General features: G+C 37.6%; 1 protein-coding gene across 2 annotated transcripts in view; it reads right to left on the bottom strand.

Annotated features, from left to right (window-relative positions):
* Positions 1–26,480, bottom strand: part of PPP3CA (protein phosphatase 3 catalytic subunit alpha) — a 287,229-nt gene that overhangs the window by 208,158 nt on the left and 52,591 nt on the right. Inside the window, exon 1 of one of the 2 annotated variants that reach the window (XM_072939945.1) lies at positions 24,692–24,725. The exons of the other annotated variant lie outside the window; for it this stretch is intronic. The gene's annotated coding sequence lies outside the window, so the exon portion shown is untranslated. Of the gene's footprint in view, positions 1–24,691; positions 24,726–26,480 lie in introns of those variants that run through there. 2 annotated transcript variants of the gene reach the window in all.

Here is a 26,480-nt window from a genome sequence, read left to right as displayed (position 1 = left end):
TAAACTGTATTTATCACATTGGGTTGTTCTAATAATTAAATGAATCAATAATGTCAAATACACAGAATGGTGTCTGGGATGCAGCACGATCTATAAAATACTACCTATTTTTGTTGTAATGTACCACTTTATTCATGAAACATCCAGAACATTACATAATTCTGATAGATAGTATTAATGGCTGTGTAAAACGATTCATGCTTAATCATACTTTTCATTAGTTTATTTTTGGTATAAGAACGTGAATTACTGATTATGCATTATTTGTATTTAGAAAGTATCCAGGAACATTTTCAATTTTTCTTCTCTATCTTCTATCTTGAAAATGCAGAATGTATTATCATTGTTACCCAAAATAACAATAATTCTTCTTAAAATTATGTAAATAAAACAGTGTTCAAAACAAATTTATCAATGTTATGTCCTACTTATCAAAAGTTAGGGAAGCTTAAAAATTGCCTACGGGCAATCGGTATTCAATACATATTTACTGTAAGAACAAATAAATATATAAATGAACAAATAATTCTTTAGTAGTGAAGCATTCAAAACAATACAAAAATCACCTAGAAAAGCAAAACCCCAACTTTGATCAAGAACATTAAATCAGAAGTACAAATACTAAATTCTCACACATTCACTGATAGGAAAAAACATGGTAGAATATAGTAGCTATGGAAAATTTCACAAAACTTTAAAGAAAGTGGATATTGTAGAAGATGCTTAAGGAACTATACAAATGGATTCTCACTGAACTGAAGGAACCATAGTCTACACCTCCACGGGTGACTTGCCCAAATTTTCCGATGAAACAGTGAACCCCCAGCAAGCAAAAGAAACTGAAAAGTGTGTCACAGGGCTGAGCACTGCCCACAAGTAAGTCTTCCTCTTGGATGAGAAGGTACTCTGCATGTTCCCTCAAATCTATCAATGTTTCAGACGCTGACTTTCCAGGTGGAAACAGCAGACACCATCTAAATTCCCCTGCTTTGTTGGGAAAGCTGCGATTCTGACACACCACCGTTAAGTATCTCTCTCCTTGGGGACTTTCCCTGGAACTTCGTCTCTTTCTTATTCACCTGCTGTTGGGCCAGACCATCGCTCTGTCACCTACTCATTTCCAGGTCTCCTGTTAACCCTCTCCCCAAAACATAACAGTGGCCTTTCCTTTGATTAAAAACAAACAAACAAACAAAACAACAAACTCAGAACTCTTCTCTCCGGCTTGGCAATGAAGTCAAGAAAGTTGCCTTTCTTGAAAGAGATTAAATCCCTGGGAAATTTAATGTCTCTGAGAAGAAACCAGACAAGCATAGTGTTGATTATGAAGACCCAACAAACCCCTCCCAATCAGGGCGGCCAGCCGGGTCCTCGCAGTGCTGACGGGAGCACCGTGAAGCCCAGGGTCAGAAGACCTGGCGTCTGAGTCGTCAGCTGACCCCACGCAGAGATCAGATTACTCTTAATCTCTGCTCTGGGTTTCCCCCGCTGCCAAAAACAGGAACCAGAGGTTTTCTTCAGTTTATATTTAAATTTTTTAAATTTCTTTTAACACTTCCTTCTCTTTACACTGGGGAACACAACGCTACAAGTACTGCTCGCCTCTTCTGTATCATGGCTCTCCACCACCGCACATGCCAACTGTTTCCTCTCATGTGTCTCTGAGATAAACTCAGTTTTGAAAACTAGTCAGAACATGGGTCAGAACAGAACCCAACTGTTAAGAACCTTACTGCTGAGCACTTCCCTTCCATTTTCATGGTTTCCTCCCTCCTCTCCCGCTTGACAGGTAGGCTATCACTCGCGTGACAAACCTCCACAATAAGCCTGGACACCACGCTGACCAGGATCACCAGGGAGGTCAATAAACCCCTGCAACTTCAATCCCCCTCCCCTCCCATAGACCTGTGTCCCCACAGTGCAGACCATGTCCCTATAGCCAAAGGACTGTTACACCAGGTAAGAATTTTCTTTCATGAGAGCTGAAAAAAAAATGTATCTGAGTTAAGAAATGAACTCATCTGAGTGTATCTCAGAGGATATAAAAGTAACCTGGTTAGGATTCTAAAGCGCATCATTACGTTGCCAGATTTCTTCCCAATGCTACACTGAGACCATGTTCATAATACTTATAAATTTTGAAAGGTGTTTTAGATTCCTTGGATTAAAAAAACCAACCATACCACCCTAAAAGATGCTGACTTTTTATCAGGGCGGTACATCTAGACAAACTGAAGTATGTGAATCCTCTGTCATATGCCCCTTCTCTGAGACGCGTGCATCCTGTAGAACCTACTACTCTGTTAGCCTCATGTCCTTCTGAAATACTGTGATTCATACAACCCGTTTCCAAAATATATGCTAATAAAATGCTAAGAGCTGTCAAGGCATAAAGCATAAGAAATTTCCTGACCGATTTTAATACCAATTACTCTTTCCTTTCAAAGCAGAAACTGCTGCTTTCAGCCTCAGCCAATTTTAGCTAGACGGCCAGTTCAAAAAGCATTATTGTAAAAATGGCAGCTTTACTGATTCTGTTTTCTCATAGTGACTCATCTGCCGCTGCCCAGGCTCCTGAAGACAGGGCAAATCATACTGACAAGAAAGGTGCAAATCTGCTACACTAATAACGATCTTAGCATCATGGGATTTCATGCTGTCTCTAAATTTTCCCTTAGACAATTCTGAGATGACAAAGAAAGTGTAGAGGGTGTGTGGTATTAGAAACGCAGTAAATTAAAACTTTCTTAATATGCTGGCTTCCTTTCTGGTCTTACAGAGCACTTCATAATCTGAAAAGAAAAAAAGAGGGAATTCAAAGTCTAATAAAAATTTAAATGACCTAATAAACCCATTCCTCTAATAGCATATCTGATTTCCCTGGAAATCTTTTACTTTGTTAGTGCTATTGTGGTCCATATGGGACTACCTCAAATCTTTCTAGAATGACAGGAATGTCATCTAAATAATCTTTTATATTAGAACTTTCATCAATAGAAGCAAGTTCTATTTCAACCATTAGGTATGAATTTGATCAGCCAAATTATTAACTAAAGAATGAACGGCAGCCACACACTGTAGCTTTCCGTATCTCTCTAAAATGTAAGTCCAAACTATCTGCTTCTTCCTCTGAAACCACAACCTCTCTCTGTTCATCTAAAGTAATCATTCTATAAACTCCCCTCTGACAGTCTTAGAATCACGTCTCAATTACTGTCATCAGATAAATTATCCTCAGAAAAGATGTTAACTTCTGTTTCTAATTAACACTGTCACCTACTTTCTGATTATTCTTATCTAGAATGAGCTAGAAAGGAAGATCCATTAAAGTAACCACTTAATTACTTTCACTGTCCCAGGGACATATGAGATCTTAAAAGAAAGAAAGAAAATAAACAGACAGCTAAAGGTGTCACTTTCAGAGAGAAATAATCAGCCAATAGCAAAGGAACGGAAGGCTTTAGCATACAGGCAAGCGAACAACATTCTCACCAGCTTTTACTGAGTGTGCGCTATAGAGCAGTCTCTCGCTGGACACTTTATATATATGTTGTTTTAACTAATTTTCATCAGTACCTATATGAGTTGAGTACCTTTAATATCTCCAGTTTAGAGATAAGGAAGCTGAGGTCTGAGAATTTTATTTTCTGCCTTTAAAGGTGTCAGCTGATCCCACTGAAAAGCACTGGCCAGAAATTTGCATATTGGTTTATAAATATTCAATTAACTACAGGCTCTACAAATTCCCAGACTAATTAAAGAAGCATCATGAGCTTTCTCATACATTCTTCCAAAGACCACATTTTAAAAATACTTAAACTATGCATGTGTATAGTTTAACCCTGCAAAAAAAAAAAAGCTATGAAGAGAAAGAATCAAGCTGTAATGTTTATTCTCCCCAGAATTAAATTAATCTACTCTAACTACTTATAGCTTCCTATAGGATTAAAGTGTGAAATATTCAGGGAGGTTATTAACCTCGCTATACAGTAACAACAAAAAATGATTATCTAGGATTTTTCTAACAATTATTCAGTGAGTTAAATGTTGACCATAAGCTAAGGTAAAATATAGACTGATTTTTTAAACAGAACAGTTTTTATATTAAATTTTCTTTTTCTTTTAGTAGAAAAGGAGGCATTCACCAATCATGCTACATCTGACTAATAATCACTCTGCAACTAAGCAATGAAAGGCAATGTTATCTGTATTTTATAAAAGCACTTTAAGTGAAGTTGGTAATAAGAGTACACACATACACCCAGGGCCTTCATATTTATCAGATTATAAAAATATTTCTAGACTGGGGTAGATTTAATTCATAATGCTAAGATAAATTCCAATTAAAAGACGCTCATATTAAGGGTATACATGAAATTATATAAATTACTGAAGTCATTAATTTTTATTTTTTCGGTTGAGTTTTTTTTTTTTAAGATTTCATTTTTTTAGAGCGGTTTTAGGTTACAGCAAAATTGAGAAGGTACAGAGGTTTCCCATTACCCTCGGTCCACACACATGCATGGCCTCCCCCATTACCAACATGACTCACTAAAGTGATATACTTAGCTGGATTTTTTTTTCGATGCAAAAACAGTATTTAGCTACACATAGATTCTTATATTTTCTTAACATAATAATAAAAGTAGCTTGTTGTATTTTAAAGGCTAGAATGAACCTGAGTGATTGCCTTATTCGAGCTCCTCATCTTACAGAAAGGAAAATGAGGCAAAGACAGATAAAGAAGTTGCTGAAAGTCACCATGTTAAGTGGCCCCTAAACATCTGAGACTATGATGCAGGTCTCCTGACTCTCATGGTTTTCATTTCCCGGGACCATAGCATTCTCCATAACTTTCAGCTATATATAATGCCTTCTAACAGTAAATTAGAAAAATGCAAATTAGGCTGATGTTGGCTACAACCATCCACCTGACCACCTTACTCCCACAGTTAGTGGGCTAGCTACTTCACTGAGAAGAAAATTTGCATTGAAATCTATGCCCATGGTTGACCCAGTGGCTCTGGTATGCTCTCTTAGGCAGTGCGGGCTCACAGGACCCTGAAGGGAGGAGAGGGTGCTGGAAAGCAAAAAACTGGAGAGACAGAGGGCTAAAAACACGCCATCATAATCCACAGCACACAGGAAGTCAACACACGAATGATGTGCCACACACGCACTGGGTGTATGCTGTTTGCACCTGGGAAAATACATTTAAGCTGGAGACTTATATCTCATGTTCTTAGGGATATTTTCATTTTCTTCAGCTCTCAATCTCATTATGCAAAATCCCGGGACAAGTATATATCACTAAGCAATAGCTATTGCACAGTATGTGGGAATACCCAATCTTCTACCCATCTCAAAAAATCTTTGACTGGTAAATGACTTAACTAGTAGCCCTTAACCCCAGGTGAACATTCAAATTATCTGAGGAACTTATACAACAGACTAATGCCTGGACCTCATCCCAGATCAATTACATCAGAATTTCTAAGAGCAAGGTCTAGACATTAGCATCATTCTTATCTCTGTTATGCCAAAACACATGTTACATCTCATTCAATGATTCAAACAACAAACAAATGTTTTTGAATCCCTCCTTTATAGAGGGCAATATGATAGGCATCAAGAATTTTTTTTAAAAAAGACTGATAAGATATGTTTCTTACCTTCAAGGAGGGGAGCTTTCTAAAATTCCGGGTTCTTATTTTCCACTGTTAACTTGACATTTCTACTTTGGGTTTTATTTTTTGTTTTTTGTTTTTGCCATGATTAACTGCAAAATCCTAATACCTTCCCCACCCCACCCCCCATATTCACACATAAAGGTCAGAGCCCCTTGCTCAGCACTACAAACACTTGTCCAGACTGACAAAGACCCATTAATTAAATTGTCAGTTCCTTTGTTCAAACAGGGAAAAATCCATTTAACCACACCATCATCTAACCCACTTTAGCTTTATTATATATTGTGTCCATTAAGGTATCATTCAAGGGTTTTATAAAAGTGGAACAGAAATTGAGATGCTATGCATATCTGCTCACTCTTCTCACTTTACCAAATTACTGAGTGAGGTCAGTTGGGTTGACACAGAAAACGCTGAAGAGAATATTTTAATTGATATGACACAACAATCGCTGGGTAGAGGCTCCATTCAACATTGTCCGTCCACACGATTATCTTAAAGTACTGATCCTCTTACTAATTGGCAATTTTTTCCCTTAAGTACAGACTTTGAAACAGAAAAATGTAATATACCTTCACATAAACTATTTTATTTATATTAAATAAGTCAAATAAAGCATAAATCTCTTTTCATTTCTTTTTGTCCATATAATAAGCTCCTGCAAAGGAAGTACTGTTTCTGTTTCTCTCTCTCTTTTTAAAAGACCTAATACTTGATTAGTAACTGGAAAGTTACCATAGTTCACAATTACACTTGAGTTTTTGGAGTTTTTAATGTCAATAGGAATTGAGTTTTTTTAATCTTTAAAACAAAAACTGAAATGACTTCCGAGGGCTATGAAGGAGAGAAAAAAAATTTCTTTTTGAACTTTCTTCAACAACTACTTTTTGGCAACCAGCAGGCAATTACTATTTAACATACAGAAAAATGCACAATGTACAAATGCACATAAAATTCAGTTTTATTGTTCCAACCTTTGTCCCTCAGTTTCAGAGTTAATCTAGATTCTAAATACCCAGCTGCACAAGCTAGCAGACCAAAGACCCACAAATTCTCCCAATGGTTTGTCACATAAAATAATCATTAAACAAACATCTCATTTAATCACCTAAGGAAGAGTAGCCAACTCAAATACCTACAGGAGCTGGGGCAGGGCAGGTGGAGCAACTGAATGTGAACATGGAGGGAAGAGGGGATACAGGAGGTAAGGTTGAGTTCTGACAGCAATGCCCTTACTAAATGAAAGGGGCTATGAAAAGTCAGATTTTATGTGAAAACTTCTAAATCCTGCATGTTGAATACTCATGCAAACTATTTATATCTCTTTGTAGGCCAAATAATTTTCTCTGAGCTAGGAGATAGGTTCCACCTTTGATCTAGGTGGTAAAAAAAAAAAAAGATAATTCAATAGAGGAACAAAAAATTTATATGACCACTGTTTTCCATAAGCATCCCACTGAATTTTGTCTTCTTGTAGAGTCTACATCTGTCAACCCAGGGACAGAAACACTTAAGAGTCTGCTTTCTTCAAGACAGTCAAGGTATTTCATCTTGAGCTTTTCTAACTAATTTGATCTGAACCCCCAAGAATGGTCTAACAAATATGCAACCCAGGCAAAAAGAAGCCAATTGTTTTTTCTTGTTTGATGAATGGTGGTGATTCAGGGAATGGATAACTGAACGTGAATCACTTGGAAACACACACATAAATATAAACAGTGAGTTTTGCTCACTCACGCTCTCTCTCTGTTTTGTCCACATTCTGGGGCAGAAGCTGAATGAAAAGTAGGAGGAGGTTACAGCCACAGAAGATTAGCAACAGATACACAAACATTGCCTCAAACCAAACATTACCCCTTTAACAGGACTCCAGAAGAATGAAACGCAACTATCTGACAAAATTTGTTGGTCATTTGCTCATAAGATAGAGAAGGACTTAATTATATAACAATTATGTCACACAGGTGAATAAATCAAGGAAAGTGACACAAATATCTCTACAGTGATAAAATCTGCACGTTCTACCTGGAAAAGAAATTGTATTTTTACCAAGGTGTTTGTGGCAGCACACTGGAGGGAACATGGAATTTACCCGTTACCTCTGCCTGTGGGTGAATTACTGTTATATGTACAAAGAGAAAGTGGAATTATTTTACACTTCAACAAGTCTACTTTTTTACCAAGTGCTTTAGATAGAATAAAAACTGATTATTCCATACTGTTTTTTAAAGCTTCTTACCTCTTCCCACTCACCCTACTTTTCGCCAAAACCCTGAATTTTCTTTCATCAGTCCCCATACTGTTCTTTCTCTCCTTAAACTATCACATATGTAAAATCGTTAATAACTAAAAGGAAGAAAATAATACCAGTTACATATATCCCTAGACTTCTACGATTTATATACAGTATCAAAAGTGTTTTAAAAAGCAAATACAATTATAAGGTAAATATGAGTTTTCAATAAACTTATTAAATTCAGATATAGTCCTGGCTATGTGACAGTTACCAATATATTATAAAAATTAGTTTAACTATTATAAATTGAGTGACTAATGTCTTTCCTTTAAAACCATGTGTTACTAGCTCAGTCTATACAAACCACAGCTTAAGGACAAAATTAAAAACCTATAACTAAGAATTACAAAAAGAAAAATCTCAAAGAAAAGTCAAGGTTGGGAATAACATGAACAGACTCTTGAGAGGATATGATAAGAAATAAGAGTAAGTCCACCATGAAGTCTTTCAATTGAACCTGAGTCCAACCAGTGAAAGGACTTTAAATTTGGGGTAATTGGTACCAAACACAAACATGTTCAGAGAAGAAAGGTAAGAATTCTGAAAGGAGAAAACAGATACCAAATGCTCAACAATCATTCGTTACAGATGTTGTCTTCTCTTATCTACAGATTCTGACCAACCAACTCTCTTCTTCCTTCTTAAGTAAGTCAAATGCTGTCGAACACAAGACACCCAACGCCCCACATTACATCCTTGGCTGTCCTTTTCACACTACTGATGAGGCTCCAATATGAGGTCAGAAGACACCTTCCGACCAATTTGCCTCTGCCCTGGGGCTTCACCGGTTACCTAGGAATGGATAATATGCATGCATGTAAATTTCCACACCCACATCCTGAGTGCAAGGGCTCCATGAAATGGAACCCAGTTGCCTGTTAGAAAAAGAAATATTAGTGGATAAGTCACATACTGCACAGAATGCACATTCAGTATAGGCTAAGTTAACAGCACTTAAAAGTTGAATAAAATTCTACCTCTGTTAAACCAAAAGGTTTTCAGAAGTCAGTGTAATACATAATATGTGTGAATCTCCATAAATGTGAATATTCAATCAATCAATATCTATTCAGGACCTAGGAAGTGCATTATGTACTTGAGATTACAATGCCCTTGTGCTTCAGGTGTTCATCATCTAGTGGGAACGACATGTAATCAAACAATCACAGTACAGAAACTGTGCACAGTGTCTGCTTTGAGGGCAGAAGCATAAGGAAGTACTTGAAGCCCACGCTCCGCTAAGACTGGAGGAGGAAGGTATAAAGGGATCTGAGGAATGGTTTCTAAAGGAGGTGACATCTAATCTAGCAATCCAGCAAAGAGGTGGAAGGAGGCGGGCTCTAGGCAGATGAAATCCCATGTGCAAAAGACTCTGAAGCAACAGTGAGTCTGCTGGAAAAGCAAACAGGGACCCAGAAATAGAGAGAGCTTGGACTCTGTCCTTTAAGTAAAGGGAAACTGAAAGATTTTAAGCAAAAGAATAATATGCAAGGCTACTTCAAAATGGCATACATCAGCTATTGAGCTGCCTCAGATTGCCTTTACATTAAATACTGAACTAACAGTTAAATCCATATGACATCTAAAATCAGATTCCAATTAATCTTCCAAAATCTTAGTGCCATTTCTAATTAAGTAATTAATTGATTCAATAAATAGACATATTTACTGAAGATGGAAGTGTGTTTTGAAGAAAAAAACAAAAACTTGAGAACTGGGGTGTGAGTGCACAGTCAAGATGAGCTAAAGCACAGGAACAGGGATATGGAAAAGCATAGGGCATGCCCTAGGAAAGCAAATAATTGAGGCTCCTTCTAGGAGCAGGAAGATTTCAGTCTCAAAAAACAAACAAACAAACAAACAAAACAGCAGAAAGAATGAAAAGGTGGGAAAGGAGATGAAATGCCCTAATTTCACTTAGAAACTAATAACTCTAGTACTGTCAACTGAAGAGGGACAAGTTGCATGAGAAGAATGCAGACACTGTAGGAGTAACCAGAGTTGTACAAACATTTTTAAGGCTTTTTTTTTTTTTCAGTTTAAATAATTTCCTCTTTTCAGGGATACACTAAATGGCTTGGATTAAATCAATATGGAGAAGAAAAACAATCTATAAATTCTCATTAGTTAGTCTATATTCAACTAGAGCAAACAGGAAAGAGACATTCCCCCTTTCCTGCAAAAATACCTGCAAGGTTAATCTTAGAAATTTTAGAAAAAGAAGGCAAAACTGTCACATTCAGTGATTACATTCTTCAGGTGGTACATACTGATGAGTGAGCCTTCAGCCATTTGGCGGGGAGAATTCTGAACCCCTGGTTGTTTACTCTGACTCCGTATGCTATGGGACCACACAGCTGGCATCTACTTGAACACAGAAACCATCTTCATCTACAGCAGTGCCCTAGGCATGCCAATATCACCATGAAGAGCTGCGGACAGAATCAATAACACAGAGCAACACATCTGACTACTCATGAACCAAAGAAAATAAAATTTCAACTTTATCTCCCCTCCATACCTAGACAGACCTAAAGAAGATTCAAATCCCACTTATATTAATGCACTGAGATAATATGCTTAATGTATTAGTCACACATAGAAGTAACATGCCTATGAACCAAAGGTCCAAGACGTGTGCGTGTTTAAGACATCTTCCATAAACAGCTATGGGGCCAAAGCCAAGGGCATTAGCATGATTGGATTTTTGTGTTATGTTCATGAACCCAATCTTGGCACTTGTTTCTTTTAACTGAGTCAGCTTATAGGACTTCCTGCTAAATAGTAGCTGCTCAAAGTTCATAAACATTATTTACTCAGCCCGGAAGCAAACTACTATAAAAATTACAGAAGGGCAGTCACCAGATTCATTTATTATGTCTAATACTACCAAATTAGCCTTTGTCATTTTTATTGTTACCTTTTAGCAATGCTATATCCTGCCTTCAAAAACTTTACCAAGGGGATGGAGACTCTCTGCTGTAAGATTCCATAGCCAATATCCTCACCAACTGAAAATCCCTCTGCTGATTCCCTCTCCACTCCTTTCTCTGAGCATACTTCCTCTTTGCCAAGGTGAATCTTCCATCCATTTTCTTGGAAGTGCCTCATTGCCCACTCTAGTAGTCCCTTTTTTAAAAAAATCAATTAAGAGAATAGTTCTCAAACATTTCAGATTCTCTCCATGGTTTAGCTCTTTTCTCTCTACAAAAAAACTCTCAGGTCTCCCCAGGCCAAAGAAAAGAAAAAAGAATAAGAAAAACCTACCCTCTGATTCTGCTCCTTCTCAACACAATAGCTCCCCCTCCCCTGTGGTTTGTCTTGCAAATGAAGACTGCCCCAGCCTGCTAATTCCTCACTTGCCACTCACCACCCCACCCCCAGGATACTAGTTAAGCCTCTACTTGGCTTAAACTGTTCTCCTAACCCTTCGCATTTCCTATTTTTCCTTATGGCCACTGCTCTATGTGCTGACAAGTCAGAAACTTGGGTTATCCAAGACTCCTTCAGTTCTGACACCTAATGCATGCAGTCAGCTCCTAAGGTCTAATATTTAGTTGATATTTCTACTGTTTGTCCCAAATATATCTCTCAGTGCCAGGATATTGCTCTGGGTGCTTTTTATTTTCACCTATAATATAGTGAAACCCTCCTGACTAGTCTTTCCACCTTTATCAATATATTGCCTACAACATGCTACAATATATCTTGCTAGACATAAAGCTGACCATGCCTTAGTTACAATGTAGATTATAATTTACACTATACCCTGATGGTAGAACCATCTTCCAGAGGCCCAGCAGCAATCCTGTCTCTGTCCTGCTCTACGTCTTCACTAGCTCTTCATAGTCCATTATTCAAGGCTTTTCTCTCTAACTTATATTCCAGGATTCAAATAAACAATATTAAGCCATTATTCCCCTCCATGAGGATAGGGATAAAATGCTATTCATTTTTGCCACCTCCTATCAAACACAAAAGGGCCATTAAACAAACAAACAAAAAGTGTTCAATAACAATCATTCAATACACAGCCCACAGAATCAATAACCTAATCAAAAGAAAAAGAGTACACGTTTCATGCAAACAGCGAATTTTACGTATATTTATTTTTACTGCATTATTATTATTTTTTGCAGCTGTCTCCTCAGAACCCAGAAAACATCCTGGTATTAACAGGCACTCATTAAGTTGGACTGTTGGAAATGCAGGCATGCTGTGGTGCTAATCCACTCTGCTTTACAGCTGGGCAACACAGAAAGTACACTGCTGTCATAATGAAGCACTTAAATGTGAACATCATGAAGAACGATAACACACAAGTACTTGTAAGATAAGTGTTTAAATATGGCGGTGCTCCAGAAATGCCATTCCCATAGAAGAAGGGCCTTTACTTAGCCACCCTCCAGAAGTTGGCCACAGGTTTCTCCAAGAACATGTTAACATTTCATAAATTTTCATTTTCCCATGGTAATCTCTGTGGCATAAAGTTGGCTGCTGAAGGCTTCGTTAAATGTGAGAAGGAGTTCCTATAAATGGAGCTAAGAGCACAGAACATGTGAGACAGTAAGGAAAATACACTTCATGTGCTTCAGGGCACACTATGCTGCAGTCAAGTTCTTTGAAGAATACTGAGAAAAGACAGCAATTTTAAAATCGAAAGGCCAAAATGAAAAAAAAAATGTGTTGAGCTTATAGTATTTTTATTATCTAACATCTGTAACTTCTATTTGGAGGGGGGGAATTAGGTTTATGTATTTATTTGTTTATTTTTTAATGGAGGTACCAGGGATTGAACCCAGGACCTTGTACACGCAGAGCATGCACTCTACCACTGAGCTATATCCTCCCACCTAATAGCTGTAGCTTTTAAAGGGGCTACAGTTATTGCATAAAAAGAAGCATCATTGTGAGACCTATGAAGAACACAGATCATTGATTCAGGTGTGTAGGCACCTACACAACCAAACACTCACTTTAAAAGTAAAAACTTTGCTGTTAATGAATGTGTGTCTCAATCCATTGCCCTATCACCAGGCATAGAGGAATGTCCTCTATCAGGTACTAAATGAGGATGTTCAAACTGAGCTTCCTTCAGACTCCGAGATGCAAAGGAAAAGGCTCCCTGGATAATGCCATAAGTTTCTAAAAGTATGTTTACAAACATAAAGGATGGTCTATGCTCAAAGAGATTCCAACGGTGGTTTTCAAGGAGACCGTAGTCTATTTAAATGGATATATTAAGGGATATCTCCTAGAAAAAGCACATCTGCATATGGGCAAAAAGAACCTTTATACTCACTTTGTTTAACTCAGTTTTTATTTCTTAATTTACAAGTTGGTTGGTCCAGTCGCTGATTCCCTACACCAGCCTTAACAATTGGATAAGATCAGTTTCTAATGAGCAGTATCATTATCATTTGCATTCAAATCAATCATGGCCTAAAAGTCTTTTTTTTGTAAGTTTATACACCAAAATAGATTAAATAAAGCGTCTATGAGCTTTTAAGAACAGTTCCATAAACTACATGTAAAAATCATTCTAGTAATTTTTGTTAGACCCCTTTATTACAGAACTACCAAGTTCCTGGTTTTCAAAATGGGAAAGACCTGTGGTCCTATCAAATTTACTATAAAACTTACTCATTTTACCTATAACAAGCCATACTTCCCTATAAAAAGTAATTTTGTGGCTAAATTTATAACATACAACACACATTATATTATAAAAAGCAGACAAGGAAAACAAAAGTAATTCTGTAAATGAAAACTAGGCAGATAGAGACGATTTTATTAGGAGTAGGGATGGCAGCTGGTTTTAGCCACTGGCAAATCTATCTGCCACTTCTTATACAGGTTCCTCAAGGTCCCTCAGAATTAACCTCTCATGCACGCTATTCTCCAAGAATCAGGGCTCCCCACCCATCTTTTCAAGTCCACCAGATTTCTCTTTATAAAATTCCATATGTTTTCTAAACCTCGACAATTAAAAAGCAGCATTTGGTCAATGATAAACTCATAACTAATGCTTAAAATTCATGCATTTAGCTAGACAATTATACCTGGTATAATTAAAATCTATATTCAACAATTCTTTCCTTCAACCAATAAGAATTTATTGGTGCCAACCATGATTGGTAAGCTCTAGTTACTTTCCCACATACATACCACCAGACAGAAGTTGAAATTAATGTTTTATGTGTATATAAGATATTCCCTGTTCACTTTCTAATTGGAGAAAGTAACTGTAACTTTAAAAGGCAGTTAGTATTAGCAACAGTTTTTTCATGGGTAAGTCAATGGGGCGCGAATGAAACAAAAATGCCATAAGTAAGGACAAAAACTTTTGACCTGTAGGTTACTTATCTATCACATAGACTGCTTTTTAAGTCTGGCTTGAATCTGTCCCCTTTTGGGGAGAAAGGGATCTTATCCCTCCCCCACCCATCTTCACATTATTTGTCTTCCTGTTACTGCATGAGTCAGCACCACTGGAAGTGGACAGCTTCCTGCTGTTTATTAAGCGGAAAAGTCTTCTCTTCATGGAATGACACATCTTAGCTAAAGCACAAACAAGGGTAAAAATGCGCCCAAAGTATAGTGGGAAAAATTAAACACACACACAAAACACGAATGACAAAAACACTACTGTTAAGCAAATATCCATGTTGCTCACTGATACAATTTACCTTTCTATGACAAAAAGGTAAGATATAACATACTGCTATTATCTTAGTTATTCCTAATAAGAATATCATAATGGAATGATTATGAATTCACTTAATCACTAGGAATGTCATTTTCTTTCTTAGTCGTTAGGCCTAATTTGCTTCAAAAAGATTTCCTTGATACCCCACTCCCCTCACCTGCAAGTTAGGTTAGGTATCTTGACACTTGTCTGTGGATACCTCACTCTGTGTCCTTAGTTCAATAATATGATAACATTGAAACTCGGTTTTTAGACTGATCTCCTCCTATCATTCTAGTCACAGCACTTAATACAACTACACACCGTTTTGTTAATGCCCTTTAATATACCTGGCCTGTCACATTACCTTATTTAACACTGTAATTCCTTTATGAAGTATTATTACTCCCATTTTATATTTGAAGACATTTACCTAGAATTATAATTACTTATAAGAATTATAACAAGTGGCAGTCAAGATTTAAACCCAGTTCTATTAAGCATCAAAGCCTGGGTATCTTCCAGAGATAGACTACCTCCTCCTATAATATACAAGAAGTACAGGATAATAAAGTAATCCTATCAAGATTCATTTATCTATTCAGTACAAGCTTGTTCAAGAAAAAATGTTTTCATTATGGACCATGAGCATATCTCTCTTTAGTACTGATCCTCTTACTTGGAGAGGCAACACAACACAACACAAGATTATATTGTCTAACAATCTGGGTTCCAACCCCAGCCCCCCACTGACTTCTCTGTGCCTTAGTTTCCTCATCTGCACAATGTGAATAATAACACTATCTACCTTGTAAGACTAAATGAATTGGTATTTGTTAAGTACTTGAAACAGTGCCTGGCAGAGTAAGAAGGGTGAGGTGTTTGTTAAGCAAAACCATTCTCCATGGGTAGACTGTATCAAATCTGCTTAATGGCAAACTCTGTTTACAGCACAACATGTACTTTATTTATAGAGAAACACCTTGTAACCCAAATACTTTTAAACATTCCCTTAGGGCAAGAGGGCTAGTTGAACGGGTGGACAATGAGCAACTGTTCCCAGGTAGGAATGAAGAGCTAACAGCTGGGGTGAGAGGGAGCAGAAAAGAAACTAGAAGTTCCAGACTTTCTTCAAAATACCATTTTCCAGTTTGATTTTAGATCATTTGAAGTAGTATCAGATGTTAGTATCATCCCTAGTTCAAAGTGGGTAGATTTTTGTAAATACTGATTATGATCCTCCAGTTGATGACTCAGTCGAGTTAAGCATCATACTACTGGTTAATATTTTGAAAATACAAACTGATATGTGTTACTTTCTAAATCAAGACTATATTCTGTAATTTTCCAACACCTGCATAAGGGTTTCCATTACTCTTAGTTTAAAGAAGTAATGAGCACATTTTTTTCAATCAGATTCTATTTTTAATAGAGAAAAATAATCCTTAAAATTACTCATTTATTTTAAGACAATTCGCATTCATTAAACTGAGTCCCACGTGTAAGTAGTTTTATTTCCCCTTTTTTCAAAAACAAGCTTCAACTCAAACCTCTAGGGTCAGAATGAAGAAAGAATTCTTTCATAAAAAAATGGCTAAGGGTGCTGCTACCTCTACAGGAATGACACAACCTGTCAACACTGCAGACTGAAAGAGGGGGAAAAAGGATGAAATTTGAAAACATCCTGGACCAAAATGCAATAGAAAGTTGGCTATTATAACTTACATCTGTTAAAATTTGAGTAACTTAGACACCTGAAAAAAAGCTTTACGTAGTGAAGTTGCAGAATAACTCTTTAAACAGCTTAGAGTAGATAAAAGGAGAATATTATAGATGAGAAAATGTGTTTAAGTTTTAGCCTGTTAGCAGTCTTTACTCAATTAGTATTGACGGACATCCCAGCTATTACTTTGTTACAACTTCCAAAATCTTCACTTATTTTATTTCAACTAATCAGATCAAAGATCTGTTGAATTATTCAGTAATTTAGGGCATAACTGATTCTTCAGGAATACTAAACCAGCATTACTTTCTGATTTCCCATTTCTTTTCCTTTAGAAATGACATTCTTTCAGAATTTAAATATAACTTCTTTCTTTTTTCTTTTAATCCCTTCTTCTATCTACTGTATTCCAACATGAAAGTCACAGATTACATAAAAAGAATACTTGGTGTACTTACTATATTAGTAATATCTTCAGAAGGACTTTTTTTTTTTGCCTTTAAAGAAAGCCTTCCTTCCCTCAAATCCAACCTATATAATTCATTTATTGTTTCACTTCATAAAACACTTTAATCAAGCTAAAGTGAAGTTTCATTTAGATTATTACAAATCTAACAGGTGATTTATTATATTCCAAGCCATTTTGAGCAATAAGACAGTTTATGTTAGATAAGACGTCTGAAAATAGCATTTAAAACCTTTAAAAAAATCCGTCATTAATATCTCATTTTTATTTCTTAATCACAAGATGCTCAAAAATTCAAAAACAAAACTGAATGGCCTCAAAGGTTAATTACATAACATGGCCTGCAGGCCTTTCGTCTGAACCTATTTCCTCATTAGCCTCATTATTTCTTCATAACCCTCCCACTTAACGGTGTATATTCTAGCCACAAAGAACATCTTCCTATTCTTCAAACTCTCCTCAGCCTCAGCTCGAAGCTTCTGTACAGACTGTGCCTTTACTTACACGCCCCTCCTCCTATAGCTAACTGCCACTGTCCCTCAGGTCCTGACCAGCTGACACTTCTTGCAGGTCCTTCCCTGACCCCTCAGGGCTGCAGGCGAGCATCCTCCTCCATCTGCTCTCACTGCATCTTGCTCTTCTCTGTAATAGACTAGAGAAGTAGTATCTTCTTTCATGTCAAATCCAACAGAAATATGGTGGCAACATGTGACAACCTTTCACCACTCACATTCCTACAGATCACTGCAAAGAAGGTACAAGGCTGAAGAAAATACACTTCTCCCAAAGAGCAATTATTGGAAGCTATTTCCACCATTATTTCCAAATACAACAAAAGGCTTATTTAAAAAAAAGAGCCCCACACTGTCAACATACTTGTACTTAATACTATTGACAGTAAAACTAAAAAACCAAGGTCGTAGGAAAACGTATCCAGAATTTAACAAAAGTTACGTTTTCTTTCCATTAAAGACCCCAAATTATAAAATATTATGCAAATGAAAGCCCACTTGTCTATTTCTCTTAGTTGCCTTTCAACCTTCTTTGCTGGAAGCTTGTTCTCTAAAGAGGTCACATTTACATCTTATCAAGGTTTTCTATCAGTGTTATGGAAATCTGACCACATTAAACAATGAAGAAAACAAAAAATACCTCCAAAGAAGGGCCCCCTCTGAAACATCTAGGAAACAGTCAAATATATAAGCAGTAGTTTACTTCATGAAGGAGTCTCTAGTTCACGAAATCTGGAAGCACAGGTATCAACCTTCATTTAAAGGAAAGTTTACTAATTATTTCTTCTAAAAATTAAACTTTGAAAAATAGTTTCAGTCTTTAATGCAAATTTAAATTCCTCTTATGCCATCTCAGTTTTTTTCACTGAAATTTTTCAGAGGTTCACTTTTTCCATTTTCTTTTTAGATTATTTTTTAAACTTTTTAAATTTTTATTGAAGTATAGTTTACAATGTTGTGTCAGTTTCTGGTGTACAGCATAATAGTTCAGTCGTACATACATACATTCATTTTCACATTCTTTTTCTTTATTAGTCCTTTTTTTAGTTCTTTTTTCCTACACGTGGGAAGAAAAATGTAGAATGGTATTCTCACATCCATTATTATAATGCCTCGTTCTTTTCCTCATTCATCTCCTCTTACATTCACGTACCTGTATTCATTAGACATCCACTGTGTACTAGGAAATGGGATTTGGCCTTTTTAAAACATATTAATAGACTTCAATTTCTAGAGCAGTTTTAGATTTACAGGAAAACTGAATGGAAAGTCACAGACTTCCCAAATACCTCCTGCTCACCCCCTACAATTTCCCTATCATTAACATCTTGAATTAATGTGATACATTGGTTACAACTGAGCCAACGTTGATACAGTAAAGTCTATCACTACGGTTAGGGTTACTTTTGTGTTGTGTAGTTGTGTGGGTTTTTACAGATGCATAATGTCATATATCTACCACTACAAAATCATACAGAATAGTTTCAGTGTCCTAAAAATTCTCTGTGCTTCACCTGTCCTAGCCTCTTGCTCTCCCGTGTTCCCCTTGAACCAGATATTTTTCCAAGTTACACTGGTGAACCTGCCTAGTACATAAAAGTGCACATTTAATATGGAGAGAGACCCACTTCTTAATTCTCACATAGCAGTAAACAAAAATGGACAAGGAAAAGCCATTTCTAAACAATTAACAGCTCTTTTTATTAAGACTTTAAAATTTGATGTTTTGGAATAAATTCAACACTGCATTTATTTTATTCTATACAATGTTAAAAGAACTATAAGCTTATAATGAGGTAAAATAAATACATTTTTAAAATGTATTTTATTTAAAAATTATTTTGTCCATACTCCCTTCGTCATTTGTCAGTAGCCCTCTGCTATTAACTCATTACTCCAAATTTGGCCTCTCTCTAGCTTCAGAATTAGGGCCATTAACTGCCTGGAGGGAAACGTGATGCCTTCCCCAGCACTTCCTCCACCATCTCCCATCTGCTGTGATTTAGAAATAACGTCTGTTAAGAGAAGGATCTCTCCATACTGACCTCAAGGCTCTTGAACTATGTGCTTACCAAGTCTCTCTTTCTGCTATGAAGTAAATTATGAACACCACGCAGGTGTTCACAGCTTCATAACTTCACTGGGTCCTGAGAACCTAGGGGTCAACCTGCTACCCATCACTCTGACAGGTGCTACTAACGTGATAGGCAGTGTTTATAGAAGGCAGTCCCAGTTTCTGCCCCTCGTACTTTCACCTTCAAAGCATCCTGATTTAGACAATAAATTATGTGGTCCCCCTGTCCAAAACACCCCCCAACTCACTCACTTTACATCTTCCCTACCCTCCCTTGAAACAACCATCCCTGCTGACACCAGCCCTTTCATGCCACGGGCTATCAAACTTCCAGAGCTCTGACTATAAGAACTCTGCAGTCACTATTTTTCATATACACTACATTCTATGAAGGACTGTTTTAAAATCTGACCGATTTGTTGTACGAAAACTGAATGGTTCCCCCCAAAAAAGCATTTTTCCAACTAAAAAATGTAAGTAAAATGTCTTGCATTAGACTTAGGAGCGTAACATTCTTCTTGAAGAAAAGAATCTTAAGCCAGTCACCTCACTAAGAGAAATTTGTTCAACAATCTATCACAATAGGAGTTGTAGGGAATTCAACATTAAGAGTAAAGATGCGTGCCTAGATTTCAAGTCAATTTTAAAAAAGAAGAAAGTTTGGCCATAAAACATGCAATTCAATTTCTTTTTACAGATGGCAAGGCCAAAAAAAAAAAAAAAGTGATCCAGGAGCAACAGAGGGATAGTAAAAAAAGGGGGAAATGAATTTTGGGTAGTTTCATTAAGGGTCTGAGGAATGACATTTAGAGAATAGAATCAAGTAAGGGCAACAAAAATGCTTTAGGGAGTCCTGGGAGGGAAGAGCTGAGAAAGAGCCAGTGAACAGACGACTGGCAGCATCAGACACTGATCATACTGCACCTGTGTGGACAGCCACCAATCATTTAGAATTTCCATTAGTAAGCAGTGAAGAAATGCATTCCTGTGACTTCCGTGTGATAATTGCTAAAGGGCTAGTGCTGTATATAACTTGTTGTTTTGTGTCGAAATTAGTTTGCCCCATCAAAAGATAACTTGCAGAGTCATTTACCAGCTTCAAATGTGCTCAGTTTGAAACCTGATTGAAACCAGCTGAGCGAATGACATCACCACCGGCTTTTTACTATAAAAAGGGCAAGCTCTGTGAGGTCATGAAGCAGACGCTGGGTGAACAGAAGCCAAGCTGGAAGAGAGAAGAGCCAAGTGAAGTTCAGAGGAGAGAGACTCATTCCAAGAAGCAGCTAGGATGAGCAATTTGCTGAGAGACAGCTGCAGAAGAGAAAAAACACAATGGAAATTTTCCTTTAAGGGCAGGGGCTGCTGTCTCTCCTAAAGACATAAGTGATCTTTAAGCAAAGGCTCAAAGGAGAAACTGATTGAAGCCCTTTCAGATTTTCAGTTCCTGGCATTGAATTAAACTGTAACATCATCATAGGAATAGTATTCCTGTGGTCTTTCGCTCAACATATATTAATTGAGCACCTACTATGGACTAGGCAGTGTCATAGGAACTCGGGATACACGAGTGAATAAAATGGACAAAAGTCACTGAAATGAAAGACAATAAACAGATAATAATAAAGCATATCCAAAAAAAGCACTGCAAAGAAAATTAAGAAAAATGGTTGGGTGAAGAGTGGTGATACCTGAGTAAAGACTTCGGGAGGTGGGGAGATGAACCGACGGTGTGGGTATCTGGGAGAAGAGCATGGCTGACAGAGGTGCCAACGAATGCGAAGTCTTGAGCTGGGAGCGGGCTTTCTGTGTTGGAGGAACATCAAGGCTGCCAGGACTGCTAGTCAGAAGGAACAAAGGGAAGCAGGCGTTTGACTGTGGACAAATTAATTTCATTTAGACAGGCAAGGATTCTGCTAGTAGCTGGATATGAACATAGGCACAGGAAACAGTTTGTTTTTTTAAGGTGGAAAAAGTATAGCGTGCTTTTCTGCTAATGGGAAAGATCCAGTAAGGAGGGAAAACAATGATGCCGAAGAGAGAGGGACCTGCTAGGGCAATGTCCCCTGATAGGTCAAAGGGGTGGGATCCAGGGAAGATGGGAAGAGACCTTTCCTTGGTCTCAGTGAAACAAAGGTGTGCAGGTTACAGGGTAATTTGGTTTGTTTAGACTTTTTGTTACATGAAATTGTGTTGGCTATGATGAGAAATGGTCCAAAAGAAACTTTTTTTTGCCACAACTTTCTGAAATTCTTAAGTTGTTTAGGCTATACACAGCTAGGTTTTAAACGAATCAAATGTAATAATGACAATGTAGCAAAACATACAGTATCCATCTCAGGTAGGAGAACAAACTTCTGTTTGTATTTAAAAGTCTTTTTTCCTTTTCCCATCCTTCCATAACTTAGTTTTAATTTTACAGAACAAAATAATCACCTTTTTCTCAGTCAGTGAAAATGCTTCTATCCAACAAAGCAGCCTGCCAGTTGTCAAGGGTGTTTCTTCCTGGCCTAAGTTCCCAAATGACAAACCAGGAGGAGGGAAACAGGAGGAATAGAAATTGTGTTCAACACACACTGAGGTAGATCTTAGAGAGCCGATAAGTACATCTTCACGGGTCTTTCCATATCTACAAATACTGACATTTAACTTGGAGAACCCTCTACCCCATATTGTTTCCTGGGAAGAGCTAGTACAGAATAACAAGAAAATTTTATTATCTTCTCATCTATGACCAGTTTAAATGTGACCTGGAGTTATTCTCTCTCAGCATAGGTAAGCTCACTACCAAAATCATTTAAACTTGGCTTAACTGCGAAAACCTATTTTGGAGGGGAGTGCTTTTAACAGTCTCCACACTGATAACCACTTCACATCCATCTGGTGGCAGCAAAGCCAGAGCTAGGTCGTGACAGTTAACGGCCCTAATTCTGAAGGCTAGTGAGAGGCCAAATTTGGAGTAATGAGGTTATAGCAGAGGGCTACTGACAAATGACTGGGGGGAGTATGGACAAAATAATTTTTAAATAAAATATATTTCAAAGATTTCTATCTTATCTGTGAAAACCAGAAGATGGCGAAGATTAGGATGGGAGGAATGTGATGGAGAGAACTCCATTCATCGGAATTCAGTGAAGAACTCAGATCTCTGAGGTATGTGTCTAGAGCTCTTCCCACATGGCTGCATCAAGTGGGGAAGAACACATGGAAACGCAAGCCCTGAATTCCCCACGACCTGTGCTAAAGGAAGGGTATGCAGCACATGCTCCGTAGTCAGACTGACTTCTGGGCTTCTGGTGTCCTCCCATGCAGAGTTAGTGTCTAACTCAAAGTTGCTCTGGATGCTTCTCCCTGACCCCCACTCCTTCCCCCATCTGTTTGTTTTGCACCCCCAATAATTTTCGTGTCAATGTATGCTGGCGCTTAGCACCTTAGCAAGCTTCCCTTGCTGAGACTGCAGGGGTATAAACAAAGCAAGCCTCCCACTCCCCTCACTCCAGAAACAGGACAGGGCTGCAGGGCAGACAGACCTGTTCCCAGGGGCGTCCTCAACACACTGATCTTAGGCTTCTAAACACCTCCTTAAACTCGGACTTCCACAGAATCAGCTGTCTTCGTAAGCAACTGTCTTTCCTTTCTGCTGGTTTTTGACTTACCTGGGTCAAGTATTATTTGATTCAAATGCATTCAGTAAGAAGTAGTGATTTGTGTAAGTCCATAGGACACAAATATCACATGCTCCATCAAAACTCTTTCTTCAAGCTTGAAAAATCAAAACCTGCACTACTCAGATTTTACACAAACTTTTAGCCTTACCATTTTAATAAAAAAAAATTTCAAAAAGCACTTGAATTTCAAAGGGATGGTTTTCAAATACCCAGTTTTAATATTTAACTGATCAATAGCAGAGGTTCAGACAAACATCTGGTCCTAACATGGCAACTCATTTTGTGGCTTGAGGTAGCACAACACCTAAGTCTTGGTTTCCTTACCTGTAAAAAGAGAACACTGGCTAATATATTCATATTGTGGCCTTTAGCTGCAATGTTCAATTCTTTCCTTCCACATCATGTTATAAATTAGCAGTCTCCCAGTTTAGAAAGTTTTATCAACATATAGTCGAATTATTTTAACTTGTAATAAAAAAGATAAACAGACAGGTGCCATATGAGTGAATTAACAAAAGTGGAGTATTTTAAATTAAGAAAATGAATGCTTGCAGAGGAAAACGATGTAAGCAAGGTAGCAGACAATTCTGAAGACTGCTGTCTGGCTCCCACTTCCTTCTCCCACCGCCAGCAGCACACCTACACCTGCACTGTAATTCTTCAGCCCAGCCTACAGCTGACTGATTTAAGGGTAGACACTAGACCCAAGCTAAGACAGACTGTCTCTCCCCGGAAGTTGTCATTTTGATCTGATAAACATAGGCTGGGAGCATCTGAATCGTGGTAACAGCAACTCTACAGAGTCCAGCATTCCTGCTTTTAGAGATCCCAAAGCAGTCCCAAGTCCCTAAGGCCACCCTTAGCTCCTTCCCAACCTTCTTAAGATTAATGGCTGTTATTCCAAGGACTCCTTTAAACACTGAAAGTTTTTAATTTAAAGTAATTAAACCTAAATACAATTTAAAATCCAAGTCCTTAGTTGAACTGGCCACATTTCGAACACTCAATAGTCCCATATGGCTACAGGCTACCATATTGGACAGCCCAGATTTAGAGAACATTTCCATCATCAAAGAAAGTTCTATTAAATAATGCTGCCCCAGACCATTCTAATTAACTTCCTTTTTGTTTAAGCTGCTAAAATCAGAATTTGTTTTGTTTTATGTGAATGTGCTTTATAGTTGCACCCATAAAAGTCTTCATAGGAGGCATAACGATACGTTATGGAAATCCTGTCAAGGCTACACTTAAGGGTTTTGAGTCTTGGAGTGAATGTCACTTCAAAACTCAAAGTTTACTCACATCACTCCTGGACTTCTCCTGATCATGGAATCATAGAATTTAAGAACTTGGGAAAAACTCAACAAATATCTAATTCGATTTCTTATTTTTCATACATGAAGAAATAAAGACCCAGAAAACCTGTAACTTGCTTTCATTTCTAAACAGCATTTAAATTTGGTTTCATAGGTTAAGACAAGATAAATAACAACTAAACTGTAATATACAACATAACTCTGCAAATCTTATGATCATACAAGTAACCAGGCATGAAGTTTAAATATTTATTTACTCACCAAGCTGTTACTACACCGACTTCTTCCCACTCCCCCCGCCATGTCTTTTTTTTTCATTTATTTTGTAAGGTACATTCACCATGGTTACCATTGTTTTCAATGGCGTAGTTCCCCGTATCTAAAGGGCACAGAAAACATTCTGTACTTTCAAATCAGGGAGCAAATACAATTTTTATTGTAATTTTTATTTTTCACTAGAACCTTTATGTTCACATCTACCACATGATTAGTCATCCGTACAGATTGAAATCTGGACAGCTGGAGATGTTTTTATTCAGTTGCTTTTAAACAAACAGTAACCAAACGTCATTTAAAATATGTGGGTTAAAATGTCATACCTATGCATCAATAGACATAAACTTGCTAAAGCAAGTTCTCTCGGCATCTCAATAAAGCCACATGTCCTCCCTAATCAAAAGAAAAACAAAAACAAAAACAAAAGCACAAATCTGAACACTGATAGTAGACAAGGCCTGCTGTCTACCGATGCTTCACCATACTCAACTGTCTCCCACCTGACTGCAGTGAAATCTGTAATCTCCCACCCAGCAGAGAGAATTTACAGGTTGCTCTCAGGTAAATACAGAATGCAGTATTCCTGCAATATTCATTTGGCCATAAAAGATTGTTTTTAAACAATTCTTATACTGGATCTGCTTCTCTGAAGTCAAGAGTTGTCAAGTGTTGGAAGAGTTGATGACCCCCCGACCACCTTTTCTATTAAAGATTAACAATTCATGTATTTTCCCATATACAGATTTGCATCTACTCTGACCAGCTGATAAAGAAATGGAGTAAAAGGAGTACGACCCCTGCACAGATCGAATCACTGCAGATCCATGTTTCTGGATGGCTCTCCCTTCTTAGGTTTAAACAGATGAATGGCTCCCCCTGCTAACACCACATTACATAAACCAATGTTCCAAATTTTCTGAAACAATGATACACATTTCAAAGAATTAATTAACAAGACTATTTCCTTCTCCCTTCCCTTTCAAATGCCAGAGTGGTGTGTGTGTGTGCGCGCGCACAAATACATATATATAAATACATACATTTACATACAGAAAATGTATGTCCGCACATACACACATACATATGTTTCACAGTTTTCTAACATGCAGGGGTGTTGTCCATTCCTATCTCGGTATAACAGCTCTCTCAAGACCACGGAACATGACCCACAAAGTCAACCGGCGGAGGTCCTGAACTTAGCGGCGGCTGCTGTGAATCACGCCATTAGTCAGCGGTGGCGTGAATCATCGGAAAGCAGTCCAGGGAGCACAGACCAAGAACTTGCAGTCTTTCAACAACGGGTTTAGCGGACAACTTACACAACAAAAACAAAAAAGCAAAACAGCATAAACTCCAGTACCGAAACTGCACAGCTAAAGCATGTGCTCTGTAGAGAAAACTGTACAAAAGCCAACAAATATATCTTCAAGCAAATGCACACAAACACCGACCACGATCTTGGCATGGCTTTCACTCAGACACCTGACACCTATGAAACATTGCATACTCCATGGAGGGGATCACAAATTCGTCAGGTCATAAAGTTTTGCACCTGGAAATATTTACTATACTAAAAAGTTACCAAGAAGGTAGAAAAATCACGGTGTCTTAGGCACAGAGGTTAGAGAGGTGATTATTTTAATAAAAGTCAAATCACTGATTAAAAAACATAAACTTGCTTACATAGTAAAAGGGGCTCTTGATCCAAACTCACAGTGTCTGCAGGCCCTAGTTTCATTTCAAAACGGAACTCTATACACGCTACAGGTTTCTC

This window comes from Vicugna pacos, chromosome 2 (genome assembly GCF_048564905.1).
Source record: "Vicugna pacos chromosome 2, VicPac4, whole genome shotgun sequence".
In the NCBI taxonomy this organism is placed as follows: domain Eukaryota; kingdom Metazoa; phylum Chordata; class Mammalia; order Artiodactyla; family Camelidae; genus Vicugna; species Vicugna pacos.
Note: the sequence above shows the minus strand (reverse complement) of the source record. Positions and strands in the feature narration are given on the sequence as shown.